A 13326-nucleotide genomic window follows, 5' to 3' on the forward strand; every position below is an offset into this window, starting at 1 on the left:
AGGCGGACATGACCAAACGACTAAACAACAGCAGCAGCAGCTGGAAGAATCAGCCTCCTTTATTCCAAGGGCCTGGCAAATCTTCCCTCCAGCAGATACCCACCTCTGCCAAGCCAGGATGCAGGAACCACCAAGTGAGGTCCACATGGTTGCAACCCATCCAGAATATCATCTCCCGCTGGAAGTAGAGGCTGCAAAAGCCGGACGCAGAAAAATATCTAGCCCCGACCGTTTGGGTGCCTTTGTTTAGTTTTAGTAGGTATTTGTTTAAAGTCCAGGTTTAGTGTATTTATTTAAAGCACACTTAAAGCAGCCGTAAACGGAAGCGGTTCTTAATCAAACAGGGGAAAAAAGAGGCAGCAAATTCTCTGTGCAAACAAGATAGGGTTTGATCTGGCTGGAGGAAAGTCATGAAAACCAAGCCAAGAGTGTGGCTGGCCCAAAGTTTTAATGTCGTATTTTAATCTTGTTTTTAAGTTGTATTTCAATCAATTGCTTTTATACCTGGTGTCAGCCGCCCTGAGCCTGGTCTTGGCTGGGGAGGGCGGGGCATAAATAAAATTATTAATATATACCCTGAAAGTGCTAGGATACCTCTTTAAATAGTCATGGCTTCCCCCAAAGGATCCTGGGAGTTGTGGTTTGTTAAGGGTGCCGAGAGTTGCTAGCCAGCAGTTCTCAACCTGTGGACTACAACTCCCATCATCCCTGAGCTCTGGCTTTGCTAGCTAGGGGTGATGGGAGTTGTAGTTCAACAACATCTGGGGACCCACAGGTTGAGAAAGGCTGTGCTAGGCAAACCCCTATTCCAGGCATCCCTAAACTCGACCCTCCAGATGTTTTGGGACTACAACTCCCATCATCCCTAGCTCACAGGACCAGTGGTGATGTTGAGCTTCAGACCATATTTTGTACTCTCCTCTTTCACCCTCATTAAAAGATTCTTTTAATTCCTCCTCACTTTCTGCCATCAAGGTCACGTCATCTGCATATCCAAGAGAGCTTTTTACAAATTATCTAAAAAGACAACAAAATGAACTAGACTCCTTGGCAGGGTTTGAATTAACATACACAAATTTATTGGTTGATAACATGACAGATAGTTAACGTAAGGATATGTACAATTTTATAACATGCAGAGAATAACATGTGCTGAAAAATCAGAGAGAGGAACTGAGGGAAGTCTTTGGGGGGGAGGGTTTGAAGGGGGAAAGGGGGGAAATAACGAATGTGATAGGTTTTGATAGTTTGTATGTTGAAATTATTAATATATATATTTTTTAAAGTATGGGGCGAATGTGGCCCTATAAACTTGACCGCGCTGCTTAGATCAACTCAATCTACTCAGATCTTACTTAGGATGCAGGTAAATCCGTCAACCCTTTCCCCCCCCCACAAAAAAAACCCCACATGATCTCAACTGATCTTGTTTATAAGGAAGGAAACTTTTCTGAGGCAACGACCCTCTGTTGATACACACCGTGTGTCGCCAACATCCTCCCGTCAGGGAACACGCAAAAACCCACAAAATTGTGCAACCAGTTTGAAGGTTGGCAATGGAAAGTTCCTTGTTTTCTCAGAAATGTCGGTGGGGGCAGGAAGGTGGAGAAGTTTTTGAAAGCGTACATGCAACTCAAATAAAGGAACTGCTCCTCAACAGGGAGGAGATCCGGGGCCATGTTCCCCAGGCAGCATCTCCAACGAAGGACACAGCTATGCAGCTGCAAATATAACGTTTTAAGTGTGTTTTAAGTGCATTATACAAAGGGGGCACCGGGTGGTGCTGGTGAGCTAATGGCAAATTCCATCTATATTTTAAAACCTTTATAAAAAAAACTCACAGAGGTTTCTTAAAATATATGTGTGGACTCTGCCTTAGAGAAATTAGGCACAGTCTGACCCCCTCCTTTGGTAATCCTCACAGAACTCTAGCCCAATGGCTATTAATGGCTATTAATGGCCAATGCCATTAATTTGATTTTGAATTGATTTTAAAACGAATTGATTTTAGAATGCTGTGTTACCTTTATTGTTGTTAGCCGCTCTGAGCCCGGCTTCGGCTGGGGAGGGCGGGATATAAATAAAAAAATATTATTATTATTATTATTATTATTATTATTATTATTATTATTAGCCACAATGGCTATACTTTGCCCTCCATAGCCAGACGCAACGATACCAGTTGCTGAAAACCACAGCTGCAATCCTGTTTGCTGGTTTCCCGCAGGAACCTGGGTATCGCCTGCAATCGCAAGCAGGAGCTCTCCAGCGTTTTATAGAATCATAGAATTGTAGGCGGGACCCTGAGGATCATCTAGACCAACCCCCTGAAATTTCAGGCAGGGGGCATTGCCAGAGCTCCCAGCACATGCTGGGGATCGAACCCGGGACATTTTGCATGCAAAGTGGGCGCATGAGCCACGGCCCTCCCCCTAACAATGAAGTACACTTCTACTCCTCATGGTTCTGAAGGGCTGGTTCAAAAAGGATCAGGGGGAGCCGCCTCACAGCAACTCACGCCCTTGTCCAAGAAGCTCAGTACTGTATGCACTGACTGGCAGCAGCCCAGTAGACCTGAAGGAGCGTCTCCACCCCATCGTTCTACCCGGACAATGAGGTCCAGCGCCGAGGGCCTTCTGGCAGTTCCCTCATTGTGAGAAGTGAAGTTACGGGGAACCAGGCAGAGGGCCTTCTTGGTGGTGGCACCCGCCCTGTGGAACGTCTTCCAACCAGATGTCAAGGAAATAAACAACTATCTGACGTTTAGAAGACATCAGAAAGCAGCCGTGTTTAGGGAAGTTTTAGATGACTGATGTTTTAATGTATTTTAAATCTTTTGTTGGAAGCCGCCCAGAGTGGCTTGGGAAACCCAGCCAGATGGGCGGGGTAGAAGTAATAAATTATTATTATTTCTGAGCTTTCAGCCAAAGGGATGTCTCTCCGTCGGTGCTACCTGGAGAGGCTAAGGACCTGGGACTTGCTACGTGTACCGCAGTCGGTCCAGAGTCTTGGCAAAACACACAGCTTCTTGCTCCAAAGCTAACTGTCCGGCAAAGTCCACCCTTCACTTTTGCTGGTCTCCTTTCCCATTGCGTGGCTGCTCCAGCCCCTCTTCCAGGTGGACTCCAATGGGCTGTCGTCAATAAAGGCCCATTAGCCGCTATCGCCCCAGCCATCACTTCCTATTTCCTGGTCGCTTGGCAGCTTCCCAGAGAATGCTGAACTTTCTCAGCCTGTTGGAAACTCAGAGAACAACTTAATCACATCTTCTCTTTCTCTCTCTTTCAATCTCTCTCACTGCATCGCCTAATCTCAGCCTGGCAAGGTGTCCTGCTTTGAAGGGTCATCGCCGGTTGGTCTCTTTGGGCGAATGGGGCCTTGCCCCACCAACCTCTGCCTGCCTTCTGACTTCTGACCAGCCCAGAGAATGGAGCTGTCTATCAGCTTCCTCCTCCTCAGTCTCAGCGTTGACCCCTTCTAGGACTGAACAGGGAGGAGGGTGGGAACAAAACTAGAATTGTTCTGCCGTCAGCACTCTGGCGCCACCTACTGCTGGGCTCCCTTCCTTCCAGCCTACCAGCATCCATGGTCTGGGAAGGTGTTAAAACTATAAACCGATGGACCTCCAGATCTTTCTTCGACTTTCCCACAGCGAGAAAGCAGAAACAGACCAGAGACAAGGAGCCAGCGAGGGGGGGGGGGGGAGTTCGAGAAGCAATTGAAGAAATCAAGGGACAGACACCAAAGATAACCGAGGATAAAACCCTAAAAAAAAACCTCAACAATTCCAACCCTAAAAAAGCTCAACAAACTCAATCCTAAAAAAGGGGGGGGAAAGGTCAACAACTTTGTCCGGCCCCTTCACGGCCCTCCACTTCGTCAAATCCGGCCCTCTCTGAAAAAAGTCTGTATACCACAGACAATCTTGGGCGAGACAGACCAATAGCCTGACTTGCTACAGGGCACCGCCCCATCTTCCTATTTAAATCAGCCAGAACCATGAGGGTTTGCCCTGGAGGAATTGCTGCCAGTCCGTGGGAGAATACTGGGCTCAATGGACACCCACCTCCCCAGCCTGACTGAGGGTAAAGCCACTTCCTGCGTCATCCGATCTAGGGAAGATCTAGCCAAACAAGCTGGGGCGGTTCCGCCAGTGTTCGGTAGGTGGGCTACCCAAGACGGCTCTCCCATTTTATTCTGCTTTTTCAGACAGGAATGGGATTAACAGGTGAGGCGTGGAAAGCTCCGCAGCCTAACCACAGAAGCAAAGCCGCAAAGGAAACATCGGCAGCAGCTGCGCTACGCCCTTCGGGAGAACAATGGGGCTCACTTTTGGGAGGGGGAAAAACACCACCGATCACATTCTTCCCAAAGCAATTTTGAGCCATAAATCAACACTCAAGAATGCAAGGCGGCAGATATCAAGTTTGAAAGGCACTCCTCGACATTTCGGGGAGGAAAGGGATACTGAGAGCTACCAGCAAGATGGCTCGGCTCTGCTTCCATAGTCATTCTATTTTTATATATTTTCTGTTTTGCCATTTAAAGTACTCATTTTTACATCCTTAAAATACCAAATGACTTCCCTTCTTCTCTTTCCGTGGTTCATTTTACATATCATAAATCCCTGCATATTTTACAGAAACGACACCATTCAGTATTCCATTATTCCATCCATCAAAACTTGTTTACACTGCTGAATTTACCTCAATGATCCCTAGCTAGCAGGACCAGTGGTCAGGGATGATGGGAACTGTAGTCCAAAACATCTGGAGGGCTGAAGGTTGCCTGAACTATGCCTGAACTAAACCATTCAGTATTCCATTATTGCATCCGTCAAAACTTATTTACACTGTTGAATGTATCTCGATGCGGCTGGCATTTCCAGCTGTACACCATTATTTCCCATATATTCAATAAACGTTTTCCAATCTTCTCTAAACGTATGTTCTTCTTGTTCTCTTATTCTATATGTTAAGGCTGCAAGCTGCACATATTCCATCAGCTTCAATTGCCATTCTTCTTTGACTGGGAATCTCGCTCATTTTCCATCTGGGAGCTAACGAAACACGGGCCGCAGTAGCAGCATACATAAATAACCTTTTTTGACACCTGGGGATTTCATTTTTTTTTTTTTTTTTGCGTTTTAAAAACAATTTATTGATGTTCCATCTATATACATTATATCCATATATCGTACATCTCATATTTTTGGACTTCCTTCAACGTCCTTGACATTCATTCGCGTTTGCATCTTTATCGCGCAATCCACTCTTTCATATTGCCATTAATACCCCCTTTCGTACATTATTTCCCATAAGCAATACTTATTAGTGCTTTACAGTGCCTCTTTGAAACCTACTAGCGTTATATTTACTGAACATTTGTTCTCCAGGTAATCCGCAAACTTTCCCCAGTCATCTATAAATTTTTGATCCTTAATATATCTGATTTTCCCTGTTAATCTGTCTAACTCCGCATATTCCGTCAGTTTTAACCTCCACTCTGCAGACGTTGGGCCTTCTTCCTGCTTCCATTTCTGCGCTACCACAATTCTGGCTGCTGTTACCGCATACTGGAAGATTTTACAATCCTTTCTTTTGATATCTTTTCCCACCATACCTAATAAAAAGGCTTCGGGCTTCTTTACAAAGGTGTAGCATAATATCTTTTTGATTTCATTATAAACTTCCTCCCAGAAGCTTTTAACTTTCTCGCATTCCCACCATAGGTGATAAAACGTCCCTTCTTTCTGTCTACATTTCCAACATTTGTTGTCTGTTTTATACATCTTGGCTAGTTTTGCGGGTGTTATGTACCATCTATATAACATTTTTAACATATTCTCCCTCAATAACACACATGCTGTAAATTTTATATTCACTCTCCACAGTTTTTCCCAATTTTCTAGTTGTATGTCATAGCCGAAGTCTTTTGTCCACTGAGTCATCACCGTTTTAACTTTCTCATCTTTCATGTTCCATTCTAACAATATTTTATACATATTTGACAGATTTTTCCGATCATTATCTATAATCTCTCTCTGAAATTTCGATGCCTTTTCTTCATAGCCCCTCTCTTTCACCTCCTTTTTAAATATTTCATTTATCTGAAAGTAGCTCAACCAATCATATGTATATGTTTTTACCTGCTCATATGGTTTAACTTTCCACTTCCCTCCTTCCTTCGATACCATTTCTTCATACCTACCCCATTTTTTCCCCATATTTACTTTCTTTACACTTATCAACTCCACCGGGGCTAACCAGTGTGGGGTTTTTGGTTCTAGTATGTTCTTATATCTATTCCAAACTTCTATCAGAGGTCCTTTAAAGATATGGCTACAAAATCCCTTATGTACTCTTGTCTTATCCCTCCACAAGTACGCATGCCATCCAAATTTGTTCGTATACCCTTCCAGATCTAACAGTTCTGTATCTTCCAACTTTATCCACTCTTTTATCCAGCTGAGGCATGCGGCCTCGTAGTACAATCTCATGTCTGGTAGGGCGAAGCCCCCTCTTTCAGTAATATCTGTTAATACCTTAAACTTAATTCTGGGCTTCTTTCCTTCCCAGACATATCTAGAGATCGCCCTTTGCCATTCTTTAAAATTTTTTGTGCCTTTTATTATGGGGATCGTTTGAAATAAAAATAACATTTTAGGGAGTATCATCATTTTGACCATGGATATTCTTCCCCATAATGATAATTTCATCCTGGCCCAAACCTCCAAATTTTTCTTAATTCCATTCCACACCGGGGTGTAGTTATTTTGGTATAGGTCGATATTTTTGTTGGTGAGCCAGAGTCCTAAATATTTTACTTTTTTGACTACTTCAATTCCTGTTTGTTGCTGTAATAATTCTATCTTGTCATGATCCAGGTTTTTAACTATCATTTTTGTCTTACTCTTATTCAGTTTGAATCCTGCTAACTTTCCAAATTCCTCCATCTCCTCCAAAATTCCCTTTATACTGTCTATGGGTTCTTCCACCGTTAAGACCACGTCATCAGCATATGCTTTAACTTTATATTCATTTGAGCCTAACGATACTCCCTTAATTTGTTTATTATTCCTTATTGCATTTAGTAGTACCTCCAGAACAGCTATGAATAGCAGCGGCGAAAGCGGACAACCCTGCCTTGTCCCTTTGGATATTTTTATATCTTCTGTTATAACGTTGTTTATTATCAGCTTCGCCTTCTGTTCTGTGTAAATTGCCTTTATACCATTCCAGAATTCTTGACCCACTTCCATGATTTCCAAGTTTCTTAACATAAAATCCCAGGCCACGTTATCGAAAGCCTTCTCCGCATCTACAAAGATTAGGCTAGCCGGTTTATCATATCTATCCGATAGATATTCTATTATATTAATTATACTTCTTGTGTTGTTTTTTATTTGCCTTCCCGGTAGGAAGCCCGCTTGGTCCTCATGAATTATCTTTACTAATATCTTTTTAAACCTTTTTGCTAGGATACCGGCAAATATCTTATAATCTGTATTTAATAAAGAAATGGGTCTATAATTTTTTACTTGAGTTGGATCAGCATCTTGTTTAGGAATTATTGTGATAAAAGCCTCCTTCCAGGTACTTGGGATCTCTTTTTCCTTTAGGGTATTATTCATCACCTCAACTAAAGGGCCCGTCAATATATCTTTCATTTCTTTATAATAACTCGAAGTAAACCCGTCTGGGCCCGGGGCTTTCCCTCTTTTTAGTTCCCTTATCACTTCTTGCACCTCTTCTCTGGAGATGGGGGCATTTAACCTTTCTCTCTGCTCTGTCGAAATCTTCCTCACCGTTTTCTCTTTTAAATATCTTTCTATTTTCCTATTGTTGTTCCTATCCTTACTCCTATATAGTTGCTCATAAAAATCCACAAATCCTCTTCTAATTCCTTTTGGTTCAGTGATCTCTTCTCCATTTACTTGTATTTTATTAATTGTATTTTGTTCCTTTCTTCTTTTGACTTGCCATGCTAGCCATTTTCCTGACTTATTCGCGAATTCGAAGCTTTTCTGCCTTAGTCTTTTAATATTCCACTCAACCTCCTTGTTTATTAACATGGCAAATTGAGTTTGGAGGGACTTTATTTCCTGGAGTATCGTCTCATTATTTGGGTTTTTAATTAATTTTTTTTCATAATCCATAATCTGTCTCAAAATCTCCTTAGTTCTTTTTTCTTTGTTATTTCTTTTCCATACGTTTTGTTGAATAAGCAGGCCCCTCATGACGGCCTTACTCGCATCCCATACCACATTTATTTTTACCCCTTTGTCTAAATTATCTGTAAAGTATTCAAATAATTTCGTCCGAATCTTTTCCACAAATTTTTGATCGTCCCATAGGTTATCATTTAGTCTCCATCTAAAAGATCGTCCTTCTCCTCCCTTCATTTCCATTATTATGGGATTATGGTCGGAGATAACTTTAGCCTGTATTTCAATTTTTGTAATTCTAATTGTTAATTCGTTTGATATCCAAATTTGATCTAGCCTAGACATCGATTGGTTCGGTTCAGAATGGAATGTAAATTGTTTCTCCAAGGGGTGTCTCAACCTCCATATATCTACCAAGTTCAAGTTCTTGACCATTTCAAAAAATGTCTTGGGTAATTTCCCTCCCTCTGACTTAGTTTTCCTTAGTCTGTCTATCTCCGTTGAGACCACCCCATTCATATCCCCCATTATTATAATTTTTTGATCCACATAATCAAATAATCTCTCTTCCAATAGTCTGAAAAATTCTGTTTTATTTCCGTTTGGAGCATAGACTCCCACTATTATCAACGTTTCGCCTTGCCATTTAATACGAACTGCAATTATTCTCCCTTCCTCATCCTTAAATAATTGGTGTGATTCAATGTTGTTTTTAATATATAGTACCACTCCTCTTTTTTTCTTTTTATCCGAAGAGATAAACTCATTCCCTAACCTCTTATTAATCAGAATTTTCTTGTGTTTGCTAGCCACGTGGGTTTCTTGGAGGCATATGATGTCTAGGTTTTTCTTTTTTAAGACACGTTCAATTCCATTACGTTTTTTCTTATCATTCATTCCGTTAACATTCCAGTTCCATAATTTTAAAGACATGTTATTTTAAGTGTTTCTCTAAATTAAGTGTTGCTCTATAGTTTTTCTATCTCTTCTCTTTCTTCCTCCTCTTCGTCTTCTTCTATTTCTCCTCTACTCTGGTCTTCCTCTTCGCCCAATTCTGATTCTAATTCTTCCCTCAATTTAATTCCCCCTTCTGCACCTTTCGACTCTTCCTCCCCCGACTGAAGCTCTTTATATCTTCTTGTGAACTTTCCTATTTCCTCAGGGCTAGTCAGTCTTCTTTTAACTCCTTTATAAAAGAAAGAGACCCCTTCGGGAAATTCCCATCGGAAGTCTATCCTGTTTTTTTTAAGTAATTGCACTAGTGGTTTATAGGATTCTCTCCGCTTTAGCAGCCTTATGGGAATGTCTTTAAATATGATTATGTAATGTCCGTCAATATACAATCTTTTTTCCCTGTTTCTTTGCAGGACCAGGTTCCTCATCTCCCTGTCTTTAAAAGTAACTAAACAGTCCCCTGGAAATTTCCTGGCTTTATTTGTTTTTATTTTCATTCTGTACGCATTTATAATTGTCCTTGCCACGTCTTCTTCTTCCACTTCCATCCACTGTGCTATTTCCTTTACTAATCTTTCTTTTATATTCTCATTTTGGACTTCTGGGATTTGCCTCAGTCTTAAGTTAGTCTCTCTCTGTTTTAGATCATTCATTGCGATGGAATCTTTAATTTCTTCCTGTATTTTATTTAACTCTACTATCTCATTCCTCATTCTTTCTTCTTCTCGCTTCATTTCTTTCATTTCCTGTTTTGTCTTTTTTAATCCCTCATCTACTCTTTTTGAAACCTCTTTAATCTGTCCTTTTAGTTCCTTTACTGTCTCTTCCATCTTTCTATCCATTTTTCCAATTTTATTGTCTACCTGTTCCAGTTTTGTTTCCAGGTTTTTTTCGCTTTGTCTTATTTCTGCAAACATCTTTAATATTTCTGTTTTAAATTCTGATTCTTGCTTTGAAGCTCTTCTGTCAGTTGGGGTACCTCCCTCCGCCCCTTTCTTTTGAGTATGTGACATTGTCTTTAAGCTTCAGAAGGTCCCTTATACCGTTAAGTATATTCCTTATAGTTAGACTATTCCCCTTTCAGTTGACCCCCAATGGGTGTTAACCTCCCGGGATATCATACAGCTTCTTATATATTAACAGTCTATGATGACAAATATCACTTTACCCAAAAATAAAAGAAGACCACCATACCCCACTTCTTTACAATTCTCACAATACTTGATCTTATACAGTATACTTCAATGTTTTCCCCTCCTATCAGAGGTAATTAAGTGAATTAGTTGGGTTCCCTTCAAAATGATATCCTAATTACCCTCTTCTTACCACCATTCGACTCTTTAACAACCACTTAACCTATGAAAGTCTGGGTTCAGAATAGTCTTTTCCAAAATTAAGGTGCACTAGTTAATTCAGTCCACCGGGAGGAGTCAGTCCTTTCGCTTTGCCAAACAGAGTTCTTAGGTAATTGGTAAATTGGTAAGTTAGTCACTCCTAATTACCTAGATTGCCGTTGTTCTTCCCCCGCTCCTACCTCTTGCCTTGGCCCCAATGTTATATCCAGAAAGGAAAAATAAATGACTTAACGAACGTCACAGGTAAAGGGTGCTCCGAAACGGCGATACCATAATTCAGAATGTCCGGAGAGTGTCCAGAGTATCCAGCGTGTGGTTTTCTTCCCTTTCCCCCGGAGTTTTTCTTAATAGCCACTAAGTCTATCGTCTCTCAAAAGTCTTAGTAGGAATCCCCTTAACAGAATTCTCCTGTGTCCTCTTTATAGTCTAATTTCTATAGCTCACTGTCTCCGTTGCAATAACGACTGGGTTTCTTCCTTATGCCGCACTTCTCTGCCCTCCCTCGATTGTATCCCCTTCCCCTTTGTAATCGGGGAGAGGTTTTGGTTTCTGAATGAAACAATGTAGGGGACGGACACTGTAACCGCTAGCAGCAACTTACTTTCTCCTTCGGCTCTGCAAATCCCTTTGCGTTTTATCCCGCTGAAGACAAACTGACGTTGAATTCGATTGTTTTTCTTTCTGCTCAGATACTTCCTTATCTCTCCCCTCCGTTGTTTCCAGCACTCCTTCTCCGTATCTGAGTTTCTTTGTATCGAAAGCAAGGCGCTTAGCCTGCAGGCTCGGGGCTTCGCTAATTCGCCGCTGTAATGGCTGCCCAATTAACCGCCGCCCGTTCCGTCGCTCTCTTCGCCTTTATACAAAGGCTACCTGACGACCAGACGAACGGCACCTCGGCGCTGCTGGGCACCTAGACCTCTGGATACCCTCCAGGGGGTTATCGGGAATTTTGTCGCCCTCAAAAATTCCCAAAATCGGTCGAAAAGCTAGAGCTCTCTCCGGAGAGACAAACCCTCGCCTGCATCCGGATCCGCGCCCTGCCGGAAGTGACACCTGGGGATTTCAGCCTGAATTATCCCCAACAGAAAGGTCTCTGGGTTTTTTGGAAAGGTACAGTCATACCTCATGTTACGTTTGCTTCAGGTTGAGCGTTTTCAGGTTGTGTCCCGCGGCGACCTGGAAGGACCGGAAAGGGTTACTTCTGGGTTTCGCCACTCACACATGTGCAGACGCGAAAAATGATGTCACGCGCAGAAGCGCCGAATAACGACCCGCGCACGATCAGACACGGGTTGCATTCTGCTCATGTTGCGAACACGCCTCCGGAACGGATCCCGTTCGCAACCAGAGGTACCACTGTACTTTTAAGCATTTTTTTTCAATTCGTTACAGATCATTTCCCAATACTCCTTTACCCTTTTACAAGTCCACCACATAGGAAAGAACGTTCCGTCACCCTAGGCAGCAATGCTTCTAAATAGCAGCTACTGGAAATCACAGGAGGGGAGAAGATTCTCGCGCCCGGGTCCTGCTTCCAGGTTTCCCATGGAGGAATCTGGTTGGCCACTGTGGGAACAGGATGCTGGACTAGATCAGCCACTGGCCTGATCCAGCACACTCTTCTTAAGTTCTTATATTTGGACCTAGGGGCACAACTGCATACCTGCCAAGCGTCCTGGGGGAAAACGGAACATCCCATTTTTTAGCATGAGATCACGGTGCACATTTTTTGTGCTGTGCTATCGTGCCATGCTTGTAAACACAAACACACACCCACAAAGTGTATTTTTGGGCACCACACAAGATTGCACCTCGAAAAAGCTCTTTTCCAGGGTGCGATCATGGCATGAGTCACGTGACTTGTGTCCCAGAAGCTGAGCATCCAGGTTTATTTACCTGAGGGGGCTGGACGGTATGCAGCTGTTGTGGGCACTCTGAAACCACCCATTTCACAGAAGGAAATACCCGAGGACAGGGCTCTCAAAAAACAAGCAACAGCCCCAAAAGCAAATACAGTCATACCTCAGGTTACAGACTCTTCAGGTTGCACGTTTTCAGGTTATGGATGCGCCAAAACCCGGGCGTACCAGAACAGGTTACTTCCGGGTTTTGGCGCTCGCGCATGCACACACTCACTAAGTCGTGCTTTGCGCATGCGCAGAAGCATTGAATTGGAACCTGCGCGTGCGCAGACACGGTGCCACGGGTTGCGAACGTGCCTCCCGCACGGATCACATTCGCAACCCGAGCGTCCACTGTATATACTAAATAAAGAGGGGGAACGTAACACACACACAAACAAGAGAGCAGGTCCACACACAAAAATCTTCTTAAAAATAAGAAATCCAGGACAAGAGGCTTCGGCAGGCACTCAAAGAAGCATCTGAGGGCCCTGTGAGGAGGCAGACTTAACGATTTAAAGAATTTCACCCCAATAAGGCCAATTCAAAGCATAAATTTAAAGTGAAATGATATAACTTCAAACAATCAAAGATTGTTCCCCCCAAAGAATCCTGGGAGCTGTAGTCTGTTAAGGGTGTTGAGAATTGATAGGAAACCCCACCCCATTCCCCTCACAGAACTACAATTCCCATAAATGTTTAACAGTCAATCTCTCTTCCCAGGGAACTCTGGGAATTGTAGGTCCAATGGGGTCTCCTAAGAGCACTCAGCACCCTTAAGAAACCACAGCTCCCATAATTCTTTGCGGGAAGCCCTGGCTGTTTAAAGTGGCATGACGCCACTTCAAATGTATGACGATATGCTTGTGGCCTGAATTTTAGGGGGGGTGGAGCCTAGATTTAAGACATCTCAAGTCATTGCATCCCATCCCATAATACCCAGCAAGGT

This window comes from Podarcis muralis, chromosome 16 (genome assembly GCF_964188315.1).
Source record: "Podarcis muralis chromosome 16, rPodMur119.hap1.1, whole genome shotgun sequence".
Lineage (NCBI taxonomy): Eukaryota > Metazoa > Chordata > Lepidosauria > Squamata > Lacertidae > Podarcis > Podarcis muralis.